General features: G+C 39.5%; 1 pseudogene; it reads left to right on the top strand.

Moving 5' to 3' along the window:
* LOC143389693 (kelch-like protein 3) overlaps positions 1–24,213 on the top strand; it is a 66,614-nt pseudogene that overhangs the window by 17,928 nt on the left and 24,473 nt on the right.

The raw sequence follows: 24,213 nt of genomic DNA, 5'->3' as shown, positions 1-24,213 counted from the left end.
TTTTAATGTGAGTGGATGCTGGGGGTAAGAGGAGGGGTCCTCAAACTAAGCATCCATCAAATTATTCTGCTCCATAATTTTTTTTAATTTCTTTTTGAAAATCATATCTGTTCCTCTGATGTGTGTAGGCCAGGGGAGCAGAGATAGATGGAGTAGTACTTTGGCCTTAATCCTTATTTTGATCCAGAGGGCAGACTTCAGCAGCTGTAGGGAAATCCTAGGGAAGCTTGACTGAGGCTGGCAGTCTGAGCCTGTTGCAGCCAGTCTTCCCTGACTCCTCGGAAAAGGAGTACATGCATGTACACCTGAGCAAGAACTTCTTCTGTCTTGCAGGATACAGTATAAATATTCATGTGTCTTTTGACCTTTTGAAAGAAAACTCAGCTCTCTAAGAATGTATCCAGAGATAGACTTCACATTTTATCTGCTGGATAGTAGGATAAATATGCCTGAGTCCTGAGGGATTTGGGGATGAGCCTCTTATTCCAGTAGATATAAGCTCCATGACAGCAGGATCTGGTTTGTTTTGTTTACCATGGAACTTTAGAGCCTAGACCAGTGCACAGCACACGGAGGCTCAGCAGCTAAGTAGTGAGTGAACTAGTGAGCAGCTCAAGTCCTTTCTGAATGTGGAGGGCAATGGTTCTCACACTTCGCTGTCGGTTGGAAGCTCTTGGAGAGCTTTAGCAACATCTCAATGCCCAGGCCATACCCAATGCCTATAAGTTGGAATCTTTGGAAGTAACAACTACCCATGAGTATTAAACTCCATTGTTGCAGTTTTCTTACAACTGAAGAATCTCCTGGGACGTGTGACTTGTGCTAAAACTGGCAAGGTGCTAGGAAAGTCAGGATGATTTGTTGACTCAGTCTTAACTCCAAGATTTATCTGAGAACCAGTGCCATACCGTGTGTGTGTGTGTGTGTGTGTGTGTGTGTGTGTGTGAGACGTGTGGCTTTATTACTTTAAGCATGATTCATGGGCCAGTAGCTACAAGCATTACCTGGGTTTTTGTTAGAAATATGGACTCTCAGGTCCCACTCCAGACCTACTGAGTCAGAATCTGATCCGAATAAGATCCCACTGATTGATATCACCAAGGGTAGCACTGCAGTGTGTCTTGGGGATAGAGAATCCCCTGGTGCTTTGGGTCGATGAAATGAAGAGAGCAGTGGGAAATAATGCTGTAAAGAAAGCTGGGAAGTTTGGACCTAATAGGCAGTGTAGATCCATGAATAGATCTTGAGCTTGGGAACATGATTGGAGTAGTCCCTGCCAGTGGGATATCATGTCTTAGAATGTCACCTTCTCTTGTAGGTTCTGCTCCCAGAAGCCAGCTTGCTGCAGCTCATGGATGTTTGGCAGAACTGCTGTGACTTCCTGCAGTCTTAGTTGCATCCCACCAATTGCCTGGGCATCCGTGCATTTGCAGATGTGCACACCTGCACCAACTTTCTGCAGCAGGCCAATGCCTATGCAGGTAACCAGGAACTGGAACACTGCACTTCATCTGTGGGCTTGTGGATTTAATCTCCTGGCCTGCCATGGACTCCTCAAAGATTATGAGAAGTGGTCTCTGCTGTGAAGCAGCTCTGATTTAGTTAGGAGACAAAGCACATGTGGGAAGGTAATTAGCAATAGGTGCAATTAGCTCATTGCCAAGTGGAATATGATTAATTGCTAGATGGGTGGTATAGCAGAGGATGGAGATCTGAGAAGTCTTTGGGGCACAATAAATTGAGCTAATTGTTGAAAGAGATCTTTTGTTGTTATTGAAAACGATTTTACTTTTGGTCATGATTTTAATTTTACAGCGTGTTCTGTAAACATGTTCTGTAAACATGAAGTTAAAAGTCAGATACTGTTTGTTGCTAGCCTTCTATTGATAAACACATCCCCTGTTCTTCCTTTCCACACTGTCTTACTTTCTAGGCTACTCACTTTTAGTCCTAACAACTAAAATACAGGTTCTGATTCAACTAAAACCTGCTTCATCTGCTATCTACCTCCATTGATGTAAGCAGTTTGTTCCTACTTTAATTTTTGGTTTGTTGACTTTAGAAATTATGTGTTGACTTCTGCACAAAAATACCACTGGGCTTTCTAAACCTTATCCTTGTCCACACACCCACCTGCTCTTTATTATTTGACAGTCATTCCCATAAATGAACCAAGTCATGTATTAATTTTTAATCAGAAAATTCTTTTGTTTTCCTTCAAATTAGAAAGGCAGCTAGTGATTGTGTTTTTCTTGTGCATGTCAGTGCTGCAACCTCTGTTTAGTTTTTGTCAGATACAACTGAACAATCCTCAATCTGATAAGGTGTTGATTCCATTTTAGTTTTCTGGGAGACATTCTTCCTGCTAGAGCTTGTCATTTGGTCATTTTAATGGGACCCTGGAGGGAATAGAGATGAACTGAAAATTCAGCCCACCATGTTTAGCAGGACAGAAATCTTCATTACCATTTTTTTTTTAGCTAAAGGAAAGATCATAAGGGACCTGGGAAACAGGTCCCCATGTTTTTTTGATAGATTCACTTTTGGCTACCTCCTGTCCTTGCAATAAAAGGCCTAATTTTACCCACTCCCCAGACAAACTCTGTCCTATGCCTCCTGTCCAGCAGTGTGTGGCAAGGAGCTGAGGACCAGCTGGATGCCCACCTGCAGCTCCCTGTGGTTCATGAGGTAATTAGTGTGTGCTGTGTCTCTCAGCATCCTCTTGTTCTCTCATCAAACCCCTGGCTCCAGGATACTGCACAGATTCTCATTTTGCCCGGAGTCTGTGAGGGCACAGATGAGACTGGTTGTTAAGATGGGCTTGGTGGTTATGACATTTGTAAGGACATTCCCTAGTAGCCTCACTTCTGAATCCTGTTGCCTCTTTCCAGTCTGAACCTCATCTCTCCTGTTCCTCTGCTGTCCCTCTTGTGTTGTCCTTTCCCTTGCATTTCTCCACCAGACTTCTGCCTTTTCTTAGGTCCCCCTTTCTCTTCAGAGTGATGGTTTCCCAGCCCAACCTCTGCAGAGGCCACTTTCTTAATGGATATGCTCTGGCTTTTCTTCAGCAGGAGTTGAGAGCTTGGCCACGGCTGTTTGCTTGTGTGGTGGCAAAGAAGGAGTGCTTAGGTGCCAGGAATTGTGTGGCTCCTCCTTTGTCTCCCTCACCAGCCCTTTCTTTCTGCCCAGTGTGTGCATGGATCTGTGCACATGCAGCACATGTTCCATCCTTCTGTAGCTGGCTGGTAGGATTGTCTGAGGTTTAGGGAATGTGATGAACTCTCACCTTTAACAAAGACTCCCAGGCTCATGTGGCTTGGCTTTTCCCCTCTTTCAACATCTGTGTTTTCCCTTTGCCCTTTTTTCTATCTGGTGGTGCACATGCATCTGTGGGAGAGAGGGGAGGATGCAGTTAGGACCATGTCCACCATCATTGAGTTTCCTGGTGCTGTTGCTGTCACACTGTTTGGGTTCAGGCAGCACTGAGGATGCATGTATAAGTGCAGATACCCTAATGGATTCTCTTTAGATAGCATTTGATGAGCTCTTGCTTTGGGTCACATCCTGTGTGAAGCATTTTATGTGCATTGCTTTGGTTTTATTCACATAACAGCTGAGGAAACCACAGAGAGGTAAAATAACATGAAGCCATATAGGTAGTAGGGGCAGAAGTGGAATTCAAACCCAGCCAGTTACTCCAGAGCTGGCATTTGTACTACCACCATCTACAGCTTCCAGGCCCCACTTGGACATAAGAGGCCATGTGAGTCAGTGAGTGAGGAGGGCAGGTGGCTGGAGATGGCATTTTCCATTAGAAGTGTGTGCCTAGAAACCTGTGCCATGTAGTCACCAGATTCCAAGAACAGACAGTGTAGACAGACACCCAGCTGTCTGCTACACACAGGGTGTCTAGTCATCTTGGGGTAGAGAAGCATCATGTGGGCATCTCGTTCTCTTCCTCGTTGGGCTGTTTCCTCCCCACACATGTTGCCTGTTGCCTCACTGCAGGATGGAGCCATCTCACTTTCCCTGGCTCAGTCATTATCATCCTCAGGCTGAGGGCTTCCTCCCTGTGTGCAGGCCCATGACCATCTCCCGGAATGTTTGCTTTTCAGCCCTCAGCTGTGCACACGAAGGAGGAGGATATGTAATGGGATGGTGCAGAAGTTAAGACAATGATAAGAAGAAATTAGAAGTGAAGGAAAGGAAGCCTGTAGTGTCTAGAAAGAAAGTAGAATGTGTTATGTGTGCCTACCCCTTGCAGTGATGTGGCTCTGCTTTGTTTTCTTGGTCTTGCACAATGGTGTTTAAATGGGGTCTGGTGCTCTTTACCATTGCTGCTTCTTGTGAGGGTCCGGCTGCTTTGTCCCTTCATAAAGGTAGGCACCCACAAGAGACAGTGTTCTTCTGCCCAGTGATAACTGGTCTCTGGGCCCTGACTTTTGTTAAGTGTTTCAAGCCAACAGATTGTAAGGCGACCATCTAATGTTTTGGACCTAATTGACCCTGGACTCCTTTTCTCCTCTATGATGGGTGTAGTCCATTCTGTCTTGTTTTTAGGATGGTTTGGAGATAGGGGCAAGGAGGAGAGGCCGAGAAGACACCCTGGGCTGGGCTCTACAGTCCTCCAGCCAGCATCCTCATTTGCACTGAGAGAGTCTCAAAGACGAGTCTAGGCTAGAAAGCAGGAGTCCTTGAGCTACCTCCACTAGTGCTGCAAGCCACACACAATTTGGGGATGGAGATCATTTCCAAGGATTTCTGCCTATGGTTTCTTTTTCTCCAGATGCCCCAGGCAAATATGTTCTTACTGCTTCCTCATCCTCCCCAGGCTCTGGCCAGCTGGGCTGTGCCTTTACTTGTCTGCCTGTTCCTTTTCCAATGAAAGATTTCTTTTTCTGTTATTATTGCTGCTACTCTACTTAAATACAAAACCCATCCCTGATCAGTACAGAAAAAGTGGATAGGCAAAAAGAACATGAAAAGCACCACCATCTACCCAAAGAGAACCACGGCCAACACCTTGATGTATATCTTTCTGAGGCCTTCTGGATCTTTCTCATTGTATATGTGTGTTTTCCAACTTAAAAAAAAATCCTTAGCCGTTACCCATGTTGGCAGATACATTTCTTCACCATTGTTTGAAAACTTTACAGAATGTATTCAGTAAAAGCAACTTACACTTGTGCAAACAGTACATATATAAAAGAGCAAAGTCCATCTTCTAGGCCCTCTCTTTGAAGAGGACAAAGGGAATATATTAGGCAGCCATATAAAATTTGTATTTATGATTTTTTAACTGATATAAAAAGAATCATTCCGTACTCATTGTGTTTTTGTTTGACTAAAAACAAAGTTTGGAATTGTTTCCAGATCCTTGTGGATGGATGTATCTTATTATAATTTTTTATCTGCTGTATCAAGTGGATGAAGTATAATTTATTTAACTAGTCCTCTGTCAATGGACACTAATGTTTTTAATTTTTTCTTGTTCAAAATGCTGCAGTGAGAATTCTTATGATAATTTGGAATATATTTGCTAGTACTCCTTTAGGGATGCTGCTTTGATAATATTAATTGTTGGACCAAAGAGAATGCACATTTTTAAACATTCTGATGGAGTTGGGGGTGTATTCAATGTAGAACACTTAGCTGGCATGCACAACACCCTGGGTTCCATCCCTGGCACCATATAAATGAATGAATTTATAGACATTGCCGAATTTATAGACATTGCCAATTTTCTCTCTCAGTAAAACAAAGGAACCTTATTTTTAAGGCCAGTTCTGGATTTCTGAGAAGTCTTAAGCCTCTCTGGTGAGAGCAGGACTTTGGGAGGGGGCTGGAGCACCTTTGTTTCTCCAGGAGGCTGTTTAGGTCCCTGATTCCTGCAGTCCCTTCTGCTTTCTGTAGATCTGGTTTCCCTCTTAGAGTAATGCCCCTAGGTTTTTACTATGATATTTGTTCTGTGGTGGAAAAGAATGGGGTCCACATTTAGAGTCTGCCTGTTCAGATTCCTGCTTCCAAGTGACACTCTCCAGTCCTCCTGTGTAGCTGGTACCTGGGAAAGGGACCCTAGTATCTTATGCAGCCTATTTCTTATATATCATTATTATTGTTTCCAATGACTGCTTAATTTTTAACCTAAGAGGCCAGGGCCCAGGTTTATGGGGACTTTGCTATTTGGCCATGCACTAGGCTGTCAGCAGAGCTGGTGGGGAGGGATGTTAATGGGACTTCATTAATGAGATTGCAATTAAAATTCCTTGAACATGTTGTTTACATCAGTCTGCCAAAGTTGAGCTGAAACCCTCCAGCCATAAGATGGAAAAGCCATCGGATTTCATGTGCCCATGGAGAGAAATTGGCTCCTCCCCCACAAAATTGATTGAGTCATTTGAGACCTTGGAATGAAGCAACTAAATTAAGGGCTGTATGAATGTTTGGCAAAGTCATTGACCTCTGACTCAGTGAGGATCTTCGTATAAAACTGCTGTCCACAGCTTGGCATCAAGAAATGGTGGTGGTGGTGGTGGTGGTGGTGGTGGGAGGTTTTACCATTTTTGAACACTTGCTGGGGTGCACACACTTCACGGGCATTGACTCATTTTAGTCACCTAACTATAATGGGGCCTGTTATTTGCTCAGTCTACAGGTGAAGACACAGAAATGCAGAGAGGTTTAGTAACTTGCCCAAGGTGACACAGCTCATGAGTGGCAGTGCCAAGGTTCATGGTGAGACTGTCTGACTCCAGAGGCCTGTGCTCTGAGCCCCTACTTACCTCCGCTCCTGCATTGGCCAGTGCAATCTGTCTGCTGCTAGTGATTGCCTCCCTCCTGCCTCCCTTTGATTTTTCCCTTCTATCTTGAAGCTGGAAAATGCAGCAGCAGTGCAGACACAGATAGCTTTTGCTGCTAGCTCTTCTCTTTTTGGTAATTTCAGGACACTTCCTTTGTTTCTTCTATTTTCTAGGTAAAGTTGCATCCATGGCACTGATAACTGGGCAGTTTTGATATAGCCTTTGGCTCTGTATGTGAGCATGAGGGAGAGGAAAGATGGGACAGTACATATAGTTCTGGATTCAAAATGGAAAAGAGAGTCAATATGGAAAGAAAGCTCATTTCCTTTCATCCCTGGGGAGGGTGGATATAATTATATTTAGTTTGAGGGCTGGTAGTTGTGGCCCTTCTGGAAAGAGGTCAAAGTAGGTCTCCTTTACTTCCCTGTGGCAGCAGAATCTTCTCCCTGAAGCAGAGAAACTGTGTGCCAGGAAAATAAAATATTGATTCAAGAAAGCTTGCCTCTACTCTCCAAAAATAGGATAATGAGGACCAGAAGAGATAGACTTATGGCAGTTCTATTTCATTTTTTTATCTTGCCAAATGTTTTAATTCTGTTTATGTGCTCACCTATATTCAGCTGAGTTCTCCTGTAGTTGTGACCAGTGGTTCAACTCAGAGGCACTCACACAAGTTCCCTGGGGCCACTGGCCCTGGGGATTATAGGGTTCATTTTATCTCTGCAGGTCAAAGAAATCACAAGTAGATTATTAGTTCCATTTGTTCTGGGCTGATAGCTTAGATGATCCAGATCAAAGGATTTGGTTTACTTCTTCCCATTAAGAGAAAGGAACAAGCTTGGGGCTAGCTTGGGAGGTAGCCTGAGTCTTAGACAGTCCTGAAGAATGTGAAGTTAAGTGCAGTAATTATTTCAGAGCTAGTGATTATTTCAGACATTGTATTGAACACTGAAAATTCAGCTTCCAACAAGACAGACATACCTTTTGGGGCTGCAGTCCCAAAAAGACTTCATATGGTAAGGCAGGTGATATGACAAATTATTATTTCCTGTTTTGGGGGATTTGGGAATATTGAATACCACTTTATGTAGCCTATTGGAGAAAGATATATATATATATATATATATATATATATATATATATATATATATATATATTATTTATTTATTTATTTATTTATTTATTTTGTGGCACACTAAACATCATCTAGTCCTGAAAAAGAGGCTTGGGGAGTGGAAGGACAGAAGCCACACTCAAGGTGAAGCAACTGCAACTTTATTCAGCTGTGCTACATATTTATACAGTTTTCACACTAAGGAACATTTGTGCACCATATGGTATTTTAAGATATCATAAACAGAAACAAAGCAAAGAATAGTTTTCTTATGAACTCCTTACAATGTACCACCAAGTTTCCCAAGGACAGAATAACATCCCATTATCAAGAGAACATTACAAGGAAGAGCTATAATGAGAATCAGAGCTATGTTCCTCAAGGCACTGACATGACTAAACAGGCACATGTCCTTAAAGGAACCCTGCAGGAGCAGGCAGCTCCAATTAACTTGTTCCCACATTTGTAGCTCCTTACATGTCCCCCTTCTTTAAATTATTTAAATGAACCTCATGAGCAAATAATTATTGAGGATTGTTGGTACATTGATGTAAAATGCACTGCAAACAAGGTGGCAGACAAAGTAGAAATAGTATTTGAAAGAACAATCCAAGCACTGTCATTAGAAATACTTGTTTTAACCAAGTCCAAGGCAACCAAGATGTTAGCCATTGAAATAAATCCCATCCATCAGTGTCAGTTGTTTTCAGCTAATGCCTTCTATTTGTCCAGCTTTTCTTGAATTTCTTCACTATTATCACTTATATTAAAACAACACATTCCTTTAATTCTCTCACATCCTTGATGATGAAATAATAGAAAATAGTCAATGGCAGCACGGTTATCCAAAATAGCTTGCTGCAATTGCTTTTGTTCTCTATTAAGTAAGGCAATTGCCTGAGAAGTAGCATTAAGAACTTTAGCAAAATGACATCCTAAATGCTGCAATTGTCTTTGATTAAAAGGTCCAAATGCTAAAATTCCAACAAGAGATAAAATCATAGCCATGCCTTCAGCATTTGAAAGAAAAGTAACTTTATCATTACAAGACTCAGACAGGGTTATAGATCTTACTATGAATATTATAAACAGCTTCTAATTGATGTTTATCAGGTAAAAAGGCAGCAAAGTGAGATAGACAACATTGACCAGTAAGATTGGCTAGAATTTAATTATAAGTATGGTTGCCACAAGTAAAAAACCACCCCAAAGGCAAATGTACATGACCATAATTAGCAACCATATTCTCAAAAGAATGACAAGGGAGAGAAGCAGACACTGATTTACATTTAGAACTGGTACAATTTTCTAAGCCAACACATTCACTATTATTTGCTATAATGACCCTTGGTGTTATTAATTCAACAGGACTTTTGGGCTTCTCATAAGAAGCAATGCCTCAATTGGCCATATCCTGGTACGTGATAGTCTTATTAATGGTAGAAAGGAATGTTAAGTCTTTAATGGAATCTGCAGGTTTGCATACTGGTTGCAAACATTGTCCCAACATATAATGCAAGTCTATATCCTGTTTCAAGCAGAAGGACATAGTATTGAGAAATAAAGCCAAAGACACTCAAAAATTTTTTGAAGTCAAATTGCGAGGAATCCCAATGGGCATAGCTGATGATACAGGAAGTAGTAAAGTAGTCAATATCAACTGTAGAGTAGGCAGCTGCATTCTTTCCAGGTGTTGGGATACAGCAAGTACATCATTCTGGTGGACCGGCATCCTGCAGGGCATCAACGGTATTTTCCTTCTTGCAGGGATTCAAAGTCATCTGTTTGAATTTGGTTATTAGCTGAGGATCCTGCGGTGTGTACCAACCTTTCCAGGATTCACCTCAGACTTTGGGCATTCTGTGGAAATACACAAACATAACATCTACCCCATGTAAAAATGGGATCAGGACCTTGCCATCGATTAGTAAGTGAATCCTTCCACAGGACAGAAGGATATGAAGTAGATTCAGGACACCATAAGCATTGCACAGCAGAATATCCATTAGCATCCAAATTTAGAATATTGATTACAAAAAGAGCATGATCTAATAATGACTGTGAAGATCGCATACCTCCCATGAGTTCACTCTTCTGTTTCAGTAATTGATTTTTTAAAGTGCAATGTGCTCAGTCGACAATACCTTGTCCTCGAGAATTATACGGAATGCCAGTAACATGAGTAATAGAAAACGTTCTACAGAACACCTGGAAAGATTTACACGTATAAGCAGGGGCATTATCAGTTTTTAATTGTTTAGGAATGCCTAAAAGAGAAAAACAATGTAATAAATGAGAAATAACATGCCTCACAGATTCACCTGACCTGGCCGTGGCTATATCAGTAGTTACATGTACAAATTGTAACTTACCAAAAGAGGCAACATGAGTTACATCCATCTGCCAAAGATGATTTGGCAATAAACCTCGAGGATTTATACCAAAATGGGGCACAAGTAATAAAGGAGCACAATTACCACATGATTTTACAATATGGCGAGCCTGTTCCGAGAAATTGCTTATGTAGCACAGAGGCGTTCTGATGATGAACAGCATGTGATTTTAAAGCATCTTCCAATACAAAAATCATAGGTCTGGTTAGTTGATCTACAATAGCATTACCCATAGATGATGGTCCAGATAAAGAAGTGTGAGATCTATTATGAAGAATACAACAAGGGAATGTTCTGACATTCAGTAAGTGTTGAATATGCACAAACAAGGACAATACCACAGTGTTATGAGCATTGCTATGAGGCATAGTTTCTAGCAAAGGAATAGCTTTTGCTACAAAATGACTATCAGTATACAAATTACAAAAGTCAGGACAATCCTGCAATGCACAAAATACAGCGAACAGTTCAGTTTCTTGTGGTGAAGAAAGGGAAGTTTGTTTAGTATAACATTTTCCATTAATAGAATATGCAGCAATTCCAGTATTAGATCCATCTGTAAAAATCAATGAAGCATTAGGAATAGGAGACTTTTTAACAATTTTTGGAAAAATGACTGGGTGAGAAGAACAGAATTGTAACAACTTATCTGGAGGATAATGACTGTCCAATGTGCCAGAAAAGTTTAATAAAACCAGGATCCAGGAATCTGAAGTTTGGTAGAGCCAATTAATTTGTTCTGAATTATATGGAAGATAACTAATGGTGGGATCTTATCCAATATATTGTTTAGAAGCTTTGTGGCCTTGTTGAATAAGAGAATAAATCAAATCAGGATAAGTATTTAAAACCTTATTAGGCATAGATGAAAGATAAAACCACATTAAGGGCACTTGTTGATATAAAACACCTGTTGGAGAATGAGGAGTAGGTAAAATACATAAAGAAAAGGGTTGTGAATAATCAAAATACGGAATTGTAATGTTCTGTAAAGCCACATTAACCAAATCTAACACTGATTTCGTTACATCCGAAAGATTCCGCTGTGATGTAGGATCTGGATCTCCTTTAAGAGTATCAAATAAGGACTTTAATTGAGATGTAGTCAATTTACAATATGTCCTAATCCAATTGATGTCTCCTAGTAATTTTTGAAAGTCATTTAAAGTTTTTAAATGTGAAGTTGAATAGTAATTTTTTAGGTGAAAACGATAAGGATAAAGGAAATAACCCAAATAAAAGAAAGGTGCATGATTCTGAATGTTTTCTTGTGCAATAACTAAGCCAAATACTGTTAATGATTCTTTTAAAGTTGCAAAACAACAAGACAAAATACTTTCATCATAATAGGCAAGAAGGATATCATCCATATAATGCATAATATATACTTGGGGAAACTTACTTCTAACTGGATGTAAAGCTTGATCAACAAATTTTTGACATAAAGTAGGACTGTTGGCTATACCTTGTGGTAAAACTTTCCATTGATAGTGTAACATAGGAGCCTTATTATTAACAACAAGAAGACTAAAAGCAAATCTAATACAATCTTGCAGAGTGAGAGATATAGTATAAAAGCAATCTTTAAGATAAATAATAATCTTAAAATCTTAATAATAATAATAATAATCTTAATAATCTTAGGTATAGCCATAGGTGAAAGTAACCCTTGTTGTAAAGCCCCCATAGAGTGCATAGTAGCATTAACTTTGCGTAAATCTTGTAATGGTCTCCATTTACCAGATTTCTTTTTAATAACAAAAATAGGAGAATTACAAAGAGATGTAGAAGGTTCTATATGTTCAGCCTGTAATTGTTCTTGCACCGATACATGAGATGCTTTTAATTTTTCTTTGGGAAGGGTCCATTGATGCACCCATTCAGGATCATTCGATTTCTATTGAATAGGATCAGCATGGATGGCAGGAAAATCAGTGATCCCTATGAAAAAGATGTTTGAATGACAAAATTTATATGTTATAGTACATCATGACCCCAAAGGGTAATAGATAAAGAAGGTAATACATAAAGCATAAAATACCAAGAATGTCCTTCAGAGTCTTTTCAAGAGAGATATTGAGAACTTTGTTCAGGATTAGAAGTTTTACCAATAACTGATAAATCTGTCACAGCTGGTTGAAGGGGCCATTGCTTTGGCCACCATTCTTTGCTGATAACAGAGACATTTGCCCCTGTATCAATTAATCCAGAAAATGTTTTTCCTTGAATACTTAAAGTCATAAGTGGTTTTTGTTGTTAAATAAGCAGAGAGAAATAGACATCAGAGGATTCAAAACCAGTAGCTCCTTGATGTTTGGATAATGTATGATTAAATTTAGTATGTACATATGGTAAAAGTAACATTTGTGCTATGCAGCTACCAGCATAAATGGTAGAAATTTTTGTAGGGAAAGTAACCATAATTTTTATCTCACCTTCATAATCAGAATCAATAACACCAGGCAGGACATGTAATCCGAAACAGTAACATTGCTTCTACCAACAATTAGGCCAAAAGTATTTTTAGGCAATAGTCCAAAAACTCCTGTAGGTATAAGTTGAACTCCCATATCAGGGGTGATAACAAAATATTTGGATGAACATAAATCCAGTCCTGCGCTTCCTGCGGAAGCTCGAATGAGGGAAGAAATGGAGCTGCCTTGGTTTTTATTGCCCCAAAGTAATTTTTTGTGGCCTGGGGTTGGCCCCTCCTCACATTTCCCAAAATAAGGGCATTACCAGAAGCATCAAATTTGGATTTACAATCTCTTGCCTAATGCCTACCCTTTTTACACTGTGGACAAACATCCAGTTGTTTTGATTGAGAAGAATTTTGCTTAGGACATTGAAAACTTTTATGACGGGGACTGTTACATTTAAAGCAATTGCCTGAGTGTTGTCTTTTATTCACTGCCATTACTTCAGCTATACTTTTGCCTTGCAGGGCTGCAGCAAGAGTTACTCCCTGCAAGTATGAAGTGCCTATATCAGCACATAACCTTACATAGTCAGATAAGGTCTTTCTTCTTCCAAGGTCTAATAGCAGTCTAGCATGCAGTATTGGCATTTTCATATGCTAGCTGCCAAGCCAATAGCATTCCCGCATCAGCATCACTTATTAATTTGCTGATAGCATCCAGTAATCTACCAACAAAGTCTTGATAAGGTTCATCAGACACCTGCCTAATTTGAGAAAGTTTCTGAGTTTTTCTATTGGAAGAAGGTAATCGCTTCCAGTCTGCTTGAGCTGCAGAGTTAATTTGAGCATAGGCTCCAGGAGGATATTGAAATTGATTTTGAACATAAGTAAATTGGCCTTCCCCAGTGAGTATCTCATAATTAACATTATTATTTTCCGCTCTATTGTGTTCAGCAGTTTCATGACAATGTTCTGCAAATTCAGATTTCCATAAAATATAGTTGCCGCCAGAAAGACAAGCTTTAGCCAATTGTTTCCAATCTTCTGGAGGAAGGGCATCAGAAGCCAAAGATTGAAGAATAGCTTCAGTAAAAAGAGCAGTTGGACCATACTGAGAACAAGCGGTTTTTAGGTATCTAATTGTTTAAGAGTTAAAGTAATATATTGTTGTTGGCCCTGGGCATTAACCAAAATAGGATAACAAGTAAACTCTGAAACATCTTCCCCATTCAATTTTGCCACCCCTATAACTCGCTGCAAAGGAGATTGCTCAATAGGCAAATTATTTTTATCTAAGGCAGGCAGGGGAAGAGAGGAAAACCCAGCACACACATTATGCTGTGGGTTTTTTGCTAAATTGTCAAATTTAGTTTTTAAGCAGCCAATAAAGTAGTAACATATCTAAGAACAGGATCAGACAACACAGAGGAAGGATCTTTAGATAGTGGAGAAGGACAAGAATTGGAACTCACAAAAGGGTTAGTCAAGTGGGTTATGAACTCCCATTTTTACCCCAAATAACCCACTTGAATCAAATGTATGGAAGATGATATGTCATGAGCTTTGTAATAACCAATTAAAAAAAGGGGGTTAGTCGAAGAAATGTTAGTTGTATTAACAGTATCATCCTGTTTTACGATTTCTGCCATAAAAATTTCATTATCATCTTGTCTAATATGATTTAATTCAGGTTGATAATCAGGGGGAAGAGGAGCAGATGGTTCAGTGACCAATTTCTCTCCAACTTGTGCCCATTTTTTACTTTCATGCACAGGATCCAGGCTGTATCGAATTAAGGTCCACAAAGAGAAAGTATCAATTGGCACCTTCTTTGGACCAAATGTAGTATAATATACATTCAATTCTTTTTCAACTTTCTCCCAGGCAGACAAATATATTGTCCCTTCCTCTGGAAACCAAGGACAAACCTCCTCTATAAACGTTAAAAAATGTTCAAGCTAGGAAGAAGAAACATTCATTTTTCGAGCAGCAAGTAAACTTTTTAAGACTTGTATAAACAAGCCCCAGCTATTGCTGTTACCCATTTTTAACTTCCACAATAACTAATGACTATTCACCTATCAAATACTCACTTGGATGTCCTCTCTATTGGGTGAAGGCCCCTTTTCTACTATCTGTTTAACTCCGATTCGCGATTCCCGGTTTTTGGTACCACTTGTGGCGCGCTAGACACCACCTAGTCCTGAAAAAGAGGCTTGGGGAGTGGAAGGACAGAAGCCACACTCAAGGTGAAGCAACTGCAACTTTATTCAGCCATGCTGCATATTTATACAGTTTTCACTCTAAGGAACATTTGTGCACCATATGGTATTTTAAGATATCATAAACAGAAACAAAGCAAAGAATAGTTTACTTAAGAACTCCTTACAATGTACCACCAAGTTTCCCAAGGACACAATGACATCCCATTATCAAGAGAACATTACAAGGAAGAGCTATAATGAGAATCAGAGCTATGTTCCTCAAGGCACTGGCCTGACTAAACAGGCACATGTCCTTAAAGGAACCCTGCAGTAGCAGGCAGCTCTGATTAACTCATTCCCAGTCAAGCAGCTCCTCACATTTATTTATATATGTATATGTGTGTGTGTGTGTGTGTGTGTGTGTATATATATATATATATATATATATATATATATATATAGTGTGTGTGTGTGTGTGTGTGTGTACACACACACACACACACACACACACATACACACACATACACATACCAGCGATTGAACTCAGGGGTGCTTAACCATTGAGCAACATTTCCAGTCTTTGTTATATTTTCTTTAGAGACAGGGTTTTGCTGAGTTGCTCAGGGCCTCAGTTGCTGTGATCCTCCTGCCTCAGCCTTCTGAGTCACTGGGATTATAGGTGTGTGCCACCATGCCCCGTGAGAAAGATCTAAGTGATAGGTTAGGTCTGACTTTGGAACATAGGACTGACTCCAGAATGCTTAGAACATCTTTCTCTTTCTCTCTAGCACCCCTGAGAAGAATTCTTAGGATTTTATGGTTTCTATATTGAGCTTTACCCCAAAGTCTTGCTCAGGACTGGTTTTTATGATCTTAGGGATTAAGGTACTCATCAGAATATTTGTTATGATCAGATAGCCTTGGTTTCAAGACCTGGCTCTACCTTTTACTATTATGTAAGCTTCTGTTTCTCCATCTGTAAAATGGGGATGTTGATATGCACTTCAATAGTGTGTGGTAGCTACTATTAGGAGATGCCTCAACCTCCTCTACCTAGGCCTCCAGAGAAATCTTTTTCTGGGATGCGACCAGTTTTCTCATCCTTTTAACACTGGAAGTGTGTGTGTGTGTGTGTGTGTGTGTGTGTGTGTGTGTGTGTGTGTGTTGCATGGTGGGGGGAAAGACTGGAAGTTACATGTTGGCTCTTTCTCTTCTCTATAATTTCTCATTCTAATGGAAAGGAGCACACACATGATGCTTCATGAACTAGGATTTAGAACTAAAACTTTTTAGTTAAAGTCTAGCTAGTTAAGCCTCTTAACTAGAACCCTTAGTTAATTAACACTTTTTTCCTCTTTTTCTAGTCTTGGTTAAGGAAGAAGAAGCAAAAAGATAAGAAAAGTTAGTTTATTACTGGAGCGCTCCTCTGTAAGGAGCTAGCCTGTGGTTAAAGAATGCCTTGCCTCTTGGGCATTTGGCTCTTCCCTGTGATCTAGCCTTGCCTGTCTCTCCATTGCAAATCCTGGCGCCTGGCACAGGTCCTATACTCAGTGAGTGCTCAGTAAACCTTTGTTAGGAGACTGACGTAGTATAGTGTAGGTGTTCACTAGATTCCACTACTGCTGTTCTCTACATGTGCTCTGAATTTTCCTGCTTCTCTGTTTTTGTTTCTACTTGAAGTGCTTCTACCAGTTATGACCTTGTGGACTTCGGGTTTGGAATATTGATGCCTTGCCTTATCTTCTTATGAGCCAGGAGGCCCCGCGTGGGTATCAACTTGTTTTTCTTCTTTTTTGAAGCAATGCTGCATTTTCTACATCAGGCATTAAAAGTTATCTAGTATTTACAATAGTTTTTATAAATATTAGTTTTATATATTTGCTTATTAGCCTATAATACTTTTATGAGATATATACTATAATTAGTGCCACTTAGTAGGTGAGAAAACTGCTGCCAGAGGAACTTGAATAACTTGCATTACAAAGAAAGCTTGTTGAACTCAATGGAATTAAACTTGGTTGGTAAGACATTGCAGGTCCACAAGCTTTTAGTACTAGAGGATGTCTTGATGCTATGGAAAAACTTTTCTGTTAGAGAAATGCTTCCCTCAGAACTGGAATTTGAAACAGAAACATGGGTTGGTAATAGTCATCCTTTGTTTCTAAAGAGTTTCTTTTTTAAAAAATGTTTTAATTTTATTTATTCTAATTAGTTATAAATGATACCAGAATGTTATTCAATTCAAATTACACAAATAGAGCACAATTTTTCATATCTCTGCTTGAAAACAAAGTAGAGTCACACCATTTGTATTTTTAAACATGTGCATGAGTTCACTGTCTCATTCCACCATCTTTTCTATCCCCATGCCCATTTTCTCTCCCCTGCCTTTGCCCTATCTAAAGTTCATCTGTTCCTCCCATGCTCCCGCCCGGCCACTGATTCATCCCCATTATGAATCAGCATCCTCATATCAGACAAGACATTCAGCATTTGTTTTTTGGGGATTGGATTACTTCACTTAGCATTATATTCTCCAACTCCATCCATTTACAAATGCCATGATTTTCTTATCTTTTAATGCTGACCAATATTCCATCATGTATATATATGCCACATTTTCTTTATCCATTTTGAAGGGCATCTAGGTTGGATCCACAATTTAGCTATTATGAATTGTGCTGTTATAAACATTGATGAGGCTGTGTCCCTGAAGTATGCTGTTTTTAATTTCTTTGGGTATGGACCTAGGAGTGGGATAGCTGGGTCAAATGGTGGTTCCATTCCCAGCTTCCCAAGGAAACTCCCTACTGCTTTCCAGATTGGCTGTACCATTTTGCAGTCCAACCAGCAATGTAAAAGTGTGCCTTTTTCCCCACATACTCACCAACACTTATTGTTGTTTATATTCTTAATATCTGCCATTCTGACTGGAGTGGAATGAAATCTTAGTTTTGATTTGCATTTCTCTAATTGCTAGAGACATTGAGCATTTTTTAATATATTTGTTGATTGATTTTATATCTTCTTCTGATAAGTGTCTGTTCAGCCATGCTAATGAAGAGAAGTACAAAGAAAACTCAAATTACTAACGTGATAAAAAAGGTAAATATCAAAACAGACACTGCAGAAATACAGAAGATAACCAGAAATTATTTTGAAAACTTGTACTCCTATAAAATAGAAAGTATCGATGGCATCGACAAAATTCTAGAATCATATGATTTGCCCAAATTGAATAGGCAAATGATTTGCCCAAATGATACACACAATTGAAAGAGATAAATTTCAAGTGATGAAATAGAAGACACCATCAGACGCCTACCAACTGAGAAAAACTCAGGAACAGATGGATACACAACTGAGTTCTACAACACCTTTAAAGAAGAACTAATACCAATATTCTTCAAATTATTTCATGAGATAGAAAAAAAGGAGCATTTCCAAACTCATTCTATGAGGCCAGTATCAACTGATTCCAATATCAGGCAAAGAAACAGCAAAGAAAGAAAACTTCAGACTATATCTCTAATGAACATAGATGCAAAAATTCTCAATAAACTTCTGGCAAATTAAGTACAAAAATATATCAAAAAGATAGTGTACCATGATTAAGTGGGGTTTATCCCAAGGATGGCTCAACATATGGAAATCAATAAATATAATTCATCATCTCAATACATAAGAAACATGTGATAATCTCAATAGATACAGAAAAAGCACTTGACAAAATACAGCACTCTTTCATGTTCAAAACACTAGAAAAACTAAGGATAACAGGAACATATCTAAACATCATAAAGGCTATCTATGCTAAGCCCCAGGCCAACATAATTCTATATGGAGAAAACCTGAAAGCATTCCCTCTAAAAATTGGAACAAGACAGGGATGCCCTCTTTCGCCTCTTATGTTTAACATAATTCTTGAAATACTGGCCAGAGAAATTAAACGAAAGAAATTAAAGGGATACGTATAGGAAAAGAAGAACACAAATTAGCACTATTTGCTGACAATATGATTCTATACCTAGAAGGCCCAAAAAATTCCACCAGTAAACTTCTAGAACTAGTAAATGAATTCAGTAAAGTAGCAGGATATAAAATCAACACCCATAAATCAAAGGCATTTCTGTATATCAGTGACAAATCCTCTAAAACGGAAATAAGGAAAACTACCCTATTTACAATAGCATCAAAAAATAAAATAAAATACTTGAGAATCAACTTAATGAAAAAGGAGAAAGACCTCAACAATGAAAACTACAGATTGCTAAAGAAAGAAATTAAAGAAGACCTTAGAAGATGGAAAGATCTACCTTGCTCTTAGGCAGAATTAATATTGTCAAAATGACCATACTTCCGAAAGCACTATATAGATCAAATGCAATTCCAATCTTAAGAGCTTCTTAAAGATTCCAAAGTGAACAAACAACATATAGTCTCATCTTTGAACTTCAAGTGAACAATCTCAAGACATAGGTCATGTGTTCTTCCATTTTATGGATGAAGAAGACAAGGTGTGGAAAGAAGTGACCATAGGAGGTCACTTAGCGAGCTTTTCTCTTAGCCAAAGCTCTTCACCGTGTTCTCCATTAGTACAATCAAGGCAAAGTAAAATGAACAAAAAACCAAGTAATTGTTAAAAGTAGATGACGACGCTCAGGGAAGTATCTTCTGGAAGCATAATAAATACTATCTGGGAAGCAGCTGTTAAGAGAGATGAGTAATAATCTTCTACCAGAATCCTCTTCCCTGAAAATCAAGGGCAATCCTATGGTGTGTGTGTGTGTGTGTGTGTGTGTGTGTGTGTGTGTGTGTGTGACTGTCTCTCTCTCTTTTCTCTCTCCTCTCTTTCCCATCTTTCCTCCGCACCCACCCCCCTACACTCAAGATCAGACCCAAGGACTCATATATGCTAGACAAGTCTTCTAACACTGAGCTATATTCCCAGCCCTATCTATCTATCTATCTATCTATCTATCTATCTATCTATCTATCTATCTATCTATCTATTTAGTGAGACAGTGTCTTATTCAGTGGCCCAGGCTGGCCCTGAACTTGCAATCCTCCTGACTCAGCTTCCCAAGTAGCTGGGATTATAGGTTTGTGCCTGGCTCTGTTGTTTCTTAAGTGTTGCTAACAGAAAGGGGACTCTGGCCAAAAATTTAGGGGCTCCACCTTGACTCTTTAGACTTAAAAGAGAAAAGAAGATGGTGTTTTCCTCCCTCTTCTTATTTCCATCTTTCCTTTTCAATCCACCTTTACTTAATTAATTTTAATTAGTTTTAATCTTTGAGTGGTATAGCATTACATATATTCTGCGACCTTTACAGGAAGGTTTCTTCCAATTTTGGCACAAGTGATGCCAGTGGTCATTTCCATGAGCACCAGTTACTTTTCCCCGGATTACTCTGGTTTTGGTCAGTTTTCCTCAGGAGTCACGGTGTTGTTCTTTGCTTTGTATACATAACTTCATCCCTTGTCCAAGTAGAATGTGTTTCATCTTGGGCATAAACATCTTCAATTTTAAGAACAGCTATCTGCTCACTTTGTTTCCAGAAACTGTGCTCATGGCCAATAAAAGTGGCCTTGCATGGAGGCCCTCCAGATGCATTTGCCTTGTATATGCCCTCTTCCTAGCAGATCATACAGACTCTAAGAGCAGTGAGATTACTTCTTTGATCCCTTTCTTGGTTGCTTCCTGTTCATGCTCTGCAAATTTCTGGGTTCATGGGCACCAACTTCGGATGAGAGGCTACTGACATTGATTCCCTTATTGCATGCTCCCTACCAGATACTGCATCTCAGGAGGATTTCAGGGGATGGTTCTCTATGAACAAAGAAGAAGGCGACTCTGAAAAGGAGGGACCTAGATTAAATCTGTCAGGCCCACAAAGCTAGAGATAAAAAGATGTGAAAGATGATTAATTTCTGCCTTCATTTAGCTCGAAGGCTTTCTGGGTTTTTCCTCATACCACCTAGAATATGCATTTCTGCATATCCATTGTCTTTCTTTTCAAAATTCAAGCCCATCTACTTTGGGCTTTATGAGCTTGTAAGGAGAAAAACTTTTTTTCCCCCCACAACATAGAACTTACTTTCTTATCTCTTCCTGTTTTCTTCACTATTTTTCCTCTTCAAATGATAGTTCTTTACTCAACCAAACACAAACATGGGAAGGCCAGATGTGGCTCTGGACCAGATAGGTTACTGCAGCGTGCAGGGCTCTCCTCTGTACCTGAAAGCTATAGGCTTTCCTGCTGACTTACAGAAGCAAAGACCAGCTTCCTACCCTGATGACGCTGGCAGTCATTTCCCTTTATGAAGAATCTGACCTTTATGTGGGGTTTAGTGGCATACCTGTAGTCCCAGTGACTTTGGAGGCTGAGGAAGGAGGATTTCAAGTTGGAGGTCCGTCATAGCAACTAGCGAGACCTGTCTCAAAATAAAATAGAATAAAATAAAATAAAAATCAAAGTAAGAGTGTGGTTCAATGGTACAACACTTGTCTAGCATACATGAGGCCCTGGGTTCTATCCTCAACACCATGAAAAGAAAGAATCTGACTTTTAGGTTTTTCGTGTTATGTACAAACATAGTCCCAAGTTCCAGGATGGATAGGTTTTAATAGTGTTGACAGAGATCATTAGGCTTGCAAGGAGCAAGTTGAGGCTCTTTAAAAAATTAGACTGTGTGTTTTAATGAGAACTACAGGTTAGTATTTCTTTGTATAATACACTTAAAATGTGCTGCACTGCATGTCAGGAGCCAGATTGTAGCATTTTATGTTCTGGTAGGGACTGTGTCCTCATCTTCCAGGATCATTAGTGCTGTATGCTCTTCTGTCTGAATTTCTAGCTTTGGCTGAGGGGTGCAGGCTGCTGGTTGTGGGATGTAGGCTAGAAAGCCTTGATCAGTCGGCTGGGCTTTAGTGATTGCTGTGGGACGTGTTATCTGGTGACCAAGTAGGTACTTTTCATTGTCTAGGCTGAGCTCTGGGCAGCCTTGCCATCTTCTGAGGTCAGTTGCCAGCTTCTTAGCCTGCAGGTGGTTATTTGGCCGGGATCCTGCCTCTGTGTTCCTCTTTTGACTTTTCTTTGGAGAGAGCAACTCCATAATCACCTATGTGCAGAATACCATAGAACTATGAGCAAAAATTTACCACTATGGCCCACTGTTCTCCAGGCACATTTTGCAAATTATTTAAAGATGAAGTTTGTATTGTGATAAGTTCATAGAGATGTAAAATGTATGCAGCTCAGCACTTTACAAAGTAAAATATCCACATAACTAGCAACCACATCAAGAAGCAGATCCAGGTTTCCTTTCCTCTCAGTACATCAGGCCCAGAAAGGGTAATTACTTCTCTATCCTAGGTGAGTTTTGCCAGTTCTGGAACTTTATATAATTGTAATAATGGAATACAAATACTTTTGTATTTGATTTCTTTTTTCCAGCATACTGTTCAGCATATCTCTTTTAGTCTCCACAGTGACTTGCAAGGAAGAAGTTATTGTCTCTGTTTTGCAGAGGAGGAAAGAAACTAAAGTTTAGTGAGGGACATAATTTATTAGCAACAGATAGCTCTGTGATTTGAAACTGTGTCTCCCTTTTAAGACCCTGCCCTTCTTCAGTGCAGCACCCTGATAGGAGGAAACAGGGATGAATAACACCTAGTGCTTACTCTTCTGTAGCTCCTCTTTGGGTGGGAAACATACTGGAAATATGTATAAATCTATAGTATGTGACTGAAAGAAGTTATTGCTTATAATCAAAGATCAAGGAAAACACCTTGGAGTATTTTACTCCCAGTTGTTGGGTAGGAAAGGAATCATGGAAAAGAAAATATCTGAGCTCAAATTTGGAACGTGAAGTTAGGATTTTGGAAAGCCATTCATCTTGGAGGGATAGTAGGAATAAAGACATAGAAGTCAGGATGCTTTTTGGACTTGGGAGAGGGAATACCCTGGGTAATGAGAATTGAGGATATTTGAAGAGGGGATTTTGGGAGATGAGGCTGATTATGGAGTAGGGGTCTGTAAAGAGGGAACATTCTTCTTTAGTTTCAGTATTTTTCAACTGTGTCCCATTAAACCACAATATTGAAAGGTGTTTATAAGTGCCCTCTCACAGTTAGCTGGGGAATATTTGGGAAAGTATTTGGTCACTTTCTGCCTCATTTTGTCCTTTTGTAAGTGAACAACCTAGCTCTTCTGCATGGCATTTGTGAATATGAGATGAAGCAACTACAAGAAAGAGCTCTTAGGTGTTATACAAAACCTTGAGATAATGGTGTTGTCAGATAGATACATGAAATTAGATAGGTTTCAAGGGGGCGGGGGAACCTTCAGACCAGGACATCTCCAAGCTAGTACTTTAACAATTGGCTGTCCATAAAACAAGTAAATAAACAAATAAAGAACAGAGTAAAATCTAAAAGCTCTGATTCATTTGATGATTCACTTGCTGATTGTCACAGTGTAAATATATTCACCAAGGTTGATTTCAAACCACCAGTGTAATGTCAATAAACCCTCAGTTGGGAAGACACATGCACAATGAGCTTCAACTGCCCACCATTGTCCCTGTGTTGTATGTGACTGTGAGGTGGGAATATGGCTACTGTAGCTCTTGTAAGCTTTTCTTTAAGAAACAAAACCAGGAGGCTCTCAAAATCATTCTTGTGTCTACAAGTGAAATCTTCTTAATTTAAAAAAAAGGAGCAGATTGGGACAGTGTTATTGCCTCAATCCCTGGGAAAGTAGCAGTATCCTCAGGGTTGATGTCCCAGGAGGATGAGGAGGGCTTCATTGGTTTTATAGAATTAAGAATTTGGTTTCCCAATTCAGCAGTCTGCTCAGGGTGTTCAACTAATTCTGCCTCTTAGAGGCACTATTGCATAACATTTGAACCTTGTTTTTTGGGGTTAGAACTGAATTCACAGCCCAGTTCCACTACTTCCTGCTGGTGTGACCTTGAACAACTAGCTATCTCTTTGAGGCTATTTCCTCGTCTGTAAAATGTGAACAGTAACTTCTTCATAGAATTATTTTTGTGGATTAAATGAGATCATGAATGTAAAAATGTCTAGCATTGTATGTGTTATTGATAAGATTAGTTCTCCTTAAATCTTGACTTACAAATAAGGACCTGCAGGACCTAGTTCACCCATCTCATTTGTCAAACTTAGCGTCTCCCCCATTTTGATAGCAGTCACCCTTATCTTGACCCCTCACCTTGCCGAATCATTAATCACCCTGCCTTTTTAACTTGAGTTCCCCTT

The sequence above is a fragment of the Callospermophilus lateralis genome, unplaced genomic scaffold (assembly GCF_048772815.1).
Source record: "Callospermophilus lateralis isolate mCalLat2 unplaced genomic scaffold, mCalLat2.hap1 Scaffold_63, whole genome shotgun sequence".
Lineage (NCBI taxonomy): Eukaryota > Metazoa > Chordata > Mammalia > Rodentia > Sciuridae > Callospermophilus > Callospermophilus lateralis.
Note: the sequence above shows the minus strand (reverse complement) of the source record. Positions and strands in the feature narration are given on the sequence as shown.